The following is a 9,201-nucleotide window of genomic DNA, read 5'->3' on the forward strand; positions in this document are numbered from 1 at the left end:
CCACTCATAAGGATGCGATACACTTCATGTTTCAAATTTGTTACACAACTTTAACCATACGTGCATGCTATGGGACTTGCTAAATTCAACACAAGCATTCTTTAAATTCCTAATCACGCAACTAGTATGACTTTAATATCACTACCTCCATATCTCAAAACAATTATCAAGTATCAAATTGATCATAGCATCCAATTCACTTTCTATGATAGTTTTTATTATAGCCAACTTGGATGCCTACCATTCTAGGACCAATTTTATAACCATAGCAAATACCATGTTGTTCTAAAAGACTCTCAAAATAATATAAGTGAAGCACTAGAGCAAAAACTATCAAGCTCAAAAGATATAAGTGAAGCACATAGAGTATTCTAGCAAATTCAGTCAAGTGGACTTCTCCCAAAAGGTGTGTACAGCAAGGATGATTGTGGTAAACTAAAAATCAAAGGCTAATATAATACACGACGCTCCAAGCAAAACACATATCATGTGGCGAATAAAAATATAGCTCCAAGTAAAGTTACCAATGAATGAAGACGAAAGAGGGGATACCTTCCCGGGGCATCCCCAAGCTTAGGTTTTTGGCTATCCTTGAATATCTTGGGGTGTCATGGGCATCCCCAAGCTTAGGCTCTTGCCACTCCTTATTCCATAGTCCATAAAAGCTTTACCCAAAACTTGAAAACTTCACAACACAAAACTCACCAGGAAATCTTATAAGCTCTGTTAGTGAAAGAAAACAAAACCACCACATAAGGTACTGTAATTAACTCATTATTTAGTTATTTTGGTGTGAAACCTATTGTATTCCAACTTCTCTATGGTTTATAATCTATTTTACTAGCCAAGATGCATCAAAATAAGCAAACAACACACGAAAAAACAGAATCTGTCAAAAACAGAACAGTCTGTAGCAATCTGTAACTAACGCAAACTTCTAGAACTCTAAAAATCCTACCAAAATAGGAAGTCCTGGAAACTTTATCTATTAATCAGAAGAAAAAAGAATCAACGCAAAAGCATGTTTCTGTGATTTAAAAAAACTAAATTGGTGCGTGCAAAGTTTCTGTTTTTCAGCAGAATCAAATCAACTATCATCATAGGTTATCCTATAGGTTCTACTTGGCACAAACACTAATTAAGAGATAAAAACACATCTAAACAGAAGGTAGATGCAAGATTTATTACTAAACAGGAACAAAAACAAAAAACACAAATAAAATTGGGTTGCCTCCAAACTAGCTCTATCGTTTAACGCCCCTAGCTAGGCATAAAAGCGAAGATAGATCTAAGCAGTGCCATCTTTGGCATTAAATTCATAAGTAGCCCGCATGATAGATTCATAAGGTAATTTGACTTTCTTTCTTGGAAAGTGCTCCATGCTTTTCTTTAATGGAAATTGGAATCTAATATTCCCTTCTTTTCATATCAATAATCGCGCCAATCGTTCTAAGGAAAGGTCTACCATGAATAATAGGGCAAGAAAGATTGCAATCTATATCAAGAACGATAAAATCTACGGGCACCAAATTTCTATTTGCAACAATGAGAACATCATTGATCCTTCCCATTAGCTTTTTAATGGTGGAATCTGCAAGGTGCAAATTTAAAGAGAAATCATCAAGATCATGGACACCTAGAATATCAGATAAAGTTTTCGGAATCATGGAAACACTAGCACCCAAATCACACAAAGCAAAACACTCATGATCTTTAATTCTAATCTTCATAGTAGGTTCCCACTCATCATTAAGTTTTCTAGGTATAGAAACTTCCAAATTAAGTTTTTCATCATAAGATTGCATCCAGGCATCAACGATATGTTTGGTAAAAGCTTTATTTTGACTATAAGCATGAGGAGAATTAACAACGGATTGCAACAAGGAAATACAACCTTCTAAAGAACAATTATCATAATCAAATTCCTTGAAATCCGAGATAGTGGGTTCAATACTATTTAAAGTCGTGACCTCTCCAATCCCACTTTTACCAAATTTAGCATCAAGATCTAAAAACTCTGAATTCTTGGGACGCCTTCTAGGTAAAGTTGACTCATCATCAGTCCCATAATTATCAAGTTTATATTGCAAAACAAAGATCTAATAGGAGACGCATCAATAACTTTAAGATCTTCATCATTATTTTCATGGAAACTAGAAGAACATGCCTTTACAAAGCAATCTTTCTTAGCACGCAATCTAGCGGTTCTTTCCTTGCACTCATCAATGGAAATTCTCATGTCTTTGAGAGACTCATTCATATCATGCTTCGGAGGAGAAGATCTAAGTTTAAGAGAATCAACATCAAGCGAAAGTCTATCAACGTTCCTAGCCAAATCATCAACTTTGAGCAATTTTTTTTTCAAGCAAAGCATTAAAATTCTTTTGAGAGGTCATAAATTATTTCACACTATTCTCAAAATCAGAGGGCATCGTATTAAAATTACCATAAGAATTATTGTAGGAATTTCCACAATTATTAGAGGAATTACTAGGGAACGGTCTAGCATTAAAGTTTGCTCTATAAGCATTGTTTTCAAAACTATTCCTTCCAACAAAATTCACATCCGTAGATTCATTATTATTCTCAATCAAAGTAGACAAAGGCATATCATTGGGATCAAGAGGAGTATTTTTAGTAGCAAATAATTTCATAAGTTCATCCATCCTTCCACTCAAAACATTGATTTCTTCTATAGCATGCACTTTTTACTAGAAGATCTTTCGGTGTGCCATTGAGAATAATTAGTCATAATATTATCAAGAAGTTTTGTAGCATCTCCTAACGTGATTTCCATAAACATGCCTCCCGTGGCCGAATATAAGAGATTTCTAGAAGAAAAGTTCAAACCAACATAAAATTTTTGTATGATCATCCATAAATTCAAACCATGAGTAGGGCAATTGCGAATCATTTATTTCATTCTTTCCCAAGATTGGGCAGCATGCTCATTATCAAGTTGTTGAAAATTCATAATATCGTTCCTAAGAGTGATAATCTTAGCGGGAGGAAAATACTTAGAGATAAAAGCATCTTTGCACTTGTTCCAAGAATCAATACTATTTTTAGGCAAAGACTAAAACCAAAATTTAGCACGATCTCTAAGTGAAAACGGAAATAACTTCAATTTAACAGTATCGTTATTCGTATCTTTCTTCTTTTGCGTATCACACAAATCAACATAGTTGTTTAGAAGAGTAGCGGCATCTTCACTAGGAAGGCCGGCGAATTGATCTTTCATAACAAGATTCAGCAAAGCAGTATTGATTTCACAACACTCAACATCATTAAGAGGAGCAATGGGAGTACTAAGGAAATCATTATTATTGGTATTAGAGAAATCACACAATTTGGTATTATCTCGTGCCATGGCAACAAGTAATCCAACACACAAGAAAATAGAAAAAGGCTAGCAAAAAGAGAGAGGAGGAGATTGGGAAAGAGAGGGCGAATAAAACAGCAAGGGTGAAGTGGGGGAGAGGAAAACGAGAAGCAAATGGCAAATAATGTAAATGCGAGGGAGATGAGTTTGTGATGGTACTTGGTATGTCTTGTCTTGAGTGAAGACCTCCCGACAACAGTGCCAGAAATCCTTCTTGCTACGTCTTGAGCTTGCATTGGTTTTCCTTGAAGAGGAAAGTGTGATTCAGCAATAGTAGCATAAGTATTTACCTTAGTTTTTGAGAACCAAGGTATCAATCCAGTAGGAGGCTCCTCAAAAGTCCCACGCACCTACACAAACAAACAAAGAACTCGCAACCAACGCAATAATGGGGTTGTCAATCCCTTCACGGCCACTTGCAAAAGTGAGATATAATAGAGATAGTATGATAAGATATATATATTTTGGTATTTTATACTATAGATGCAAAAAGTAAAGATGCAAATAAAAGTAGATTGGAAGCAAATATGATAAGAGATAGACCCGGGGGCCATAGGTTTCACTAGTGGCTTCTCTCAAGATAGCATAAGTATTACGGTGGGTGAACAAATTCTGTCGAGCAATTGATAGAAAAGCGAATAATTATGAGATTATCTAGGCATGATCATGTATATAGGCATCACATCCGTGACAAGTAGATCGACTCCTGCCTGCATCTACTACTTTTACTCCACACATCGACTGACTCCTGCCTGCATCTAGAGTATTAAGTTCATAAGAACAGAGTAACGCCTTAAGGAAGATGACATGATGTAGAGGGATAAACTCATGCAATATGATATAAACCCCATCTTTTTATCCTCGATGGCAACAATACAATAAGTGCCTTGCAACCCCTTCTGTCACTGGGTAAGGACACCGCAAGATTGAACCCAAAGCTAAGCATTTCGCCCATGGCAAGAAAGATCAATCTAGTAGGCCAAACCAAACTGATAATTCGAAGAGACTTGCAAAGATAACTCAATCATACATAAAAGAATTCACAGGATATTCAAATAGTTCTCATAGATAAACTTGATCATAAACCCACAATTCATCGGATCTCGACAAACACACCGCAAAAAGAGTTTACATCGACTAGATCTCCACAAGAGAGGGGGAGAACATTGTATTGGGATCCAAAAAGAGACAAGAAGCCATCTAACTAATAACTATGGACCCGTAGTTCAGTGGTAAACTACTCACAACTCATCAGAGGGGCTATGATGTTGATGTAGAAGCCCTCCGTAGTCGATTCCCCCTCTGGCAGAGCACCGGGGAAGGCTCCAAGATGGGATCTCGCGGACACAGAAGGTTATGGCGGTGGAAATTGTGTTTCGTTGGCTCCCTGGATGTTTTCGGGGTATGTAGGCTTATATATGAGGAAGAAGCATGTCGGTGGCCGCCTGAGGGGCCCACGAGACAGGGGGGCGCGCCCTGTAGGGGTGGGCACGCCCTACCCTCTCGTGGCCGCCTCGGCTTCTTCTTGACTTGCACTCCAAGTCTTCTAGATCACGTTCGTTCCAAAAATCACGCTGCCGAAGGTTTCATTCCGTTTGGACTCCGTTTGATATTCCTTTTCTTTGAAATACAAAAATAGGCAAAAAAACAGCAATACGGGCTGGGCCTCCAGTTAGTAGGTTAGTCCCAAAAATGATATAAATGTGTAAAATAAAGCCCATAAACATCCAAAAGGGGTAATATAATAGCATGGAACAATAAAAAATTATAGATATGTTGGAGACGTATCAACTGCCGCTGGTGGCAAGGGCCGAGGCGGTGATGAAAATCGCCCCGGTAAACCCTTTTGGAGAAAAGGAAAACCCGCCAGGGGTCAGGTGAAGGAAGCATGTGTTGATGAGAATGATTGAGGGGACGAAGAGGAAACTAGTGAGCAAGAGTTTCAGACGGCCATTGACACCCTGTGCATTGACGGGGGTGCATCTTTGCACACCTCTCACCGCCATCTCAAGCAGTGGGTGTGAGAAGTCAATGTCGTGGAACCAGCGCTAGAGGCCCGGAAGCCACTCAAATGGTCCCGTATGCCCATCATATTCGACAAGGAGGATCATCCTAGCCGTACCACTGCGGTAGGGTGCCTGCCATTGTTTGTTTCCGCGACAATTCACAACCTCAAGGTCACGAAGATGTTGGTGGACGGCGGGCCGGACTGAGTCTGATTTCCCCAGTAGTTATCAACAAGCTTCAAATAGCAGAGGGAGAGCTAGAGGTTACCGACATGTTTCAAGGAGTTAATGCCGGCAGGAGTCATCCTAAGGGAAAGATCACGTTGTCGGTAATGTTTGGGGGAGAACTAAACTACTGGACAGAGAAGATTATGTTTGACGTATTTGATCTCCTGCTGCCGTACAATGGGATTCTGGGACGCCCAGTTGTGGATAAATTCATGGCGGCATCCCACTATGCCTACAACACCCTGAAGATGCCTGGGCCACTAGGAGTTATCACCATCCCATCAGATGAGAAGGATGCAATCATTTGTGTGGGCAGATGTACCGGGACGCGGTCGCGGCAAAGACAGCGGCAGCAACATTTCCCGCTAAGGAAAGTAAAGCAAAGAAGAGGGATTGTTGGACCTTCAGCAAAGAGTCTATGAAGTGTGTCCCCACCGAGTGCACGAAACGCGTTGATGATGTGCTGGAGTGTTCCAACAGCAAAAGATCCAAGGTTGGTGCACCATAAGTGAAAAAGGTCGGGGCAGGGCTGGCGTTGGTGGTACCTTTACCATCAGCGCCACCCTCGATGGCAAATAGGAAAGCGTGCGTGTTGCCTTCCTATGGGCGAATATCGATGTGTTTGCATGGAAACCATCTGATATCCCCGGTGCTCCCAGGGAGGTAATCGAACACCACCTTGATGTCTGCCCACACGCCAGACCTGTTAAACAGAAAGTCTGGAAGCAGGCCTTGGAGAGGCAACCGTTTATTGCAGAAGGGATCAAGAAACTTGAGGTAGCTAGTTTGGTACATCCCACTTGGCTAGCAAACCCAGTGTTGGTCCAGGAGGAAAACGGGAAGTGGAGGCTGTGCATTGATTTCACAGATGTCAACGAGGCTTGCCCGAAGGTCCCGTTTCCCTTGCCGCGTATTGATCAGATTGTGGATTCTACTTCAGGCTATGATTTGCTCTCATTTCTAGATGCATATTCTGGATATCACCAGATCTTCATGTCCAAAGAAGATGAGCAGAAGACATCGTTCATCACTCCATGTGGTACATACTGCTTTGTCTACATGCCATTCGGATTAAAGAGTGTCGGGTCTACTTTTGCAAGGGCAGTCCAAATTGGTTTTGAACCTCAGCTGCATAGAAACATTGAAGCTTATATGGATGCCATTATGGTTAAAACCAAGGACAGAGCAACTCTTATCCAACATTTGGAGGACACATTTGCAAATTTGCGCAAGATCAATTCGAAGCTCAACCCAGAGAAGTGTGCGTTTGGTGTTCCCTCCGACAAGCTGCTTGGGTACTTTGTGTCCCACAGGGGGATCGAAGCTAATCCCGACAAGATTGAGGCCATTGAGCTGATCCAAGCGCCAAGAATGATTAAAGATGTGAGGCGCCTGACAGGATGTGTTGCCGCGCTAAGCAGATTCATCTCCAAGTCTGCCGAGCGCGCCCTGCCGTTCTTCAAAAATTTTGAAGAAGGCGGGACCTATGAAGTGGACCCCGGAAACAGATGCAGCTTTGCGAGAGTTTAAGGCCTACCTGTCCTCTGTGCCTACCTTGGTTGCACCCAAGCCCCAGGAGCCATTGCTGCTATACTTAGCGGCAACCAACCAAGTGGTCAGTGAATCCTTGGTAGCACAGTGAGAAGTGGATGAGGTAGAGAGTGAACATCGACCAGTAGAGTCAGATAAGGATCAGGATAGTAGTGAGCACGACAACGAGGGCAACCCCAAGGACGTGGCGAGGAAGAGAGTGGTGCAGCACCCAATGTACTTCATGAGCTCCTTGTTACAGGGGGGTAGATCGAGGTACTCTAGCATGCAAAATTTGATTTTTCGTCTCATCATGGCCTCAAGGAAACTGCACCACTACTTCCAAGCCCATGAGAACACAGTTGTCACTCGTTTCCTGTTGCAACGGGTACTTCGAAACCCTGAGGCTACCACTAGTGCAGTACCGGGCAATAGCACCGGTTCGTAAGGCCCTTTAGTGCCGGTTACATAACCGGCACTAAATTGTGGTCACTAAAGCCCCCCCTTTAGTACCGGTTAAGCACGAACCGGTGCTAAAGGGAAACCACGTGGCAGGAGCCAGCTCCGGGGGCCTGGAGCCCTTTAGTACCGGTTGGTAAGACCAACCGGTACTATAAGGTTTTTTTTTTAGTTTTATGAATTCTTTTTCATTTAATTTTGTGTTTCCATTTTAATTCTTTTTCGTTTGCTGGTATTCTATGATACTACACATTGTACACGTTATGCATATATATATATATATATATATATATATATAAATAGAATTTCTAGTAGAACCAATCATCGAGTTCAACATGATTGTCATGATATTATAAGCATTCATATATAACACCACAAAAGCAAATCACTTAAGTTCAGAACGAAGAACACGGACATGAAAGGACAAGTACTAATTAAGAGCAGCATGAAGAACTAGCTAAATCACTCCTGCTAGCTACTCTCTCTCTGGTAAAATACCATAGAACATGTATAGCTCCCCTGATTGAACATACTGCAGCATTCCAATGAACCTGTCTCCTAATCGTGGGCTGCGCTTCTCATTGCTGCCCCCTAGTACTTCTCTGTGATCATTAACAATTTTCCTCCAATCTTTCACTATTAAGCATTCATCGCTTCTAGAAATCTTGAATGCATTCATGTGCAATGCAGGAGATCTTGGCCGTAAGCTAACAATTGACATCTGACCTTTAGTCTCGATCCCCTGAGGCACAACTGTCATCGGGAGTCCCTGTTGAAGAACATCGTATAATACTTAATTAATATACTTAGCAATGAAAAGCTTAGCAAAAAAATATGTATGCAAAATATGCACTGAGGACAAATAGTAAATATCTTACCATCATTCCTAAATAGATGTGACGATAGTTCAATACCATCACTATTGGTCGCACGTTTTTAGTACTGACATTTCTAAGTGCAGGAAGAAAATTTGTCTTGACAGTATGAAGATCCTCAAGCCATGAAACATCCTCGCAGTTTAGTTCAGCGCCGGGACAGTAGTAGGTCCTGTCTACCAAGCGTCGGACATGTTTGGTTGAATGGAGATAAGTAGTCAATAGAAATTAGTCGTCAGTTATTTTTGAATAAGCAATATCAAAGACAAAAATATAGTTGAGAAGAACTCACATAATGGTAGAACTGGAGGCGTCTGCACATCGACCCATATGTCTCTATTACCTTCAATATCATCTTCCGGACGAATATCAAAGGTGATAACCATACCAGGCTCAAATGCATAAGCCTTGCATAGTGCTTGCCAAGTTTTGCATTCAAAATAGGTGTACGTGTGTGCATTGTATACTTTGACGTTGAAAGTATAACCATCATGCTCAGTTTTCAGGTAAGCTCTCTTTACCTCCATAGTTTCCATATCTTTGAAACCTATCTTATCCAAGACAAAAATTCTTGCATGGCAGGGGATGCGCTAGTAGAATAGTGAAAATTAAAAATTATAAGTCAGGCAAATGAAGCATATATAAGTCATGCTTAATTACGAAAACAGACTTGTCGTTGTGACTTACTGTATCGAATTCGAAAGTCTCATCCAGCTTGATG

This window comes from Triticum dicoccoides, chromosome 3B (genome assembly GCF_002162155.2).
Source record: "Triticum dicoccoides isolate Atlit2015 ecotype Zavitan chromosome 3B, WEW_v2.0, whole genome shotgun sequence".
Classification (NCBI taxonomy): domain Eukaryota; kingdom Viridiplantae; phylum Streptophyta; class Magnoliopsida; order Poales; family Poaceae; genus Triticum; species Triticum dicoccoides.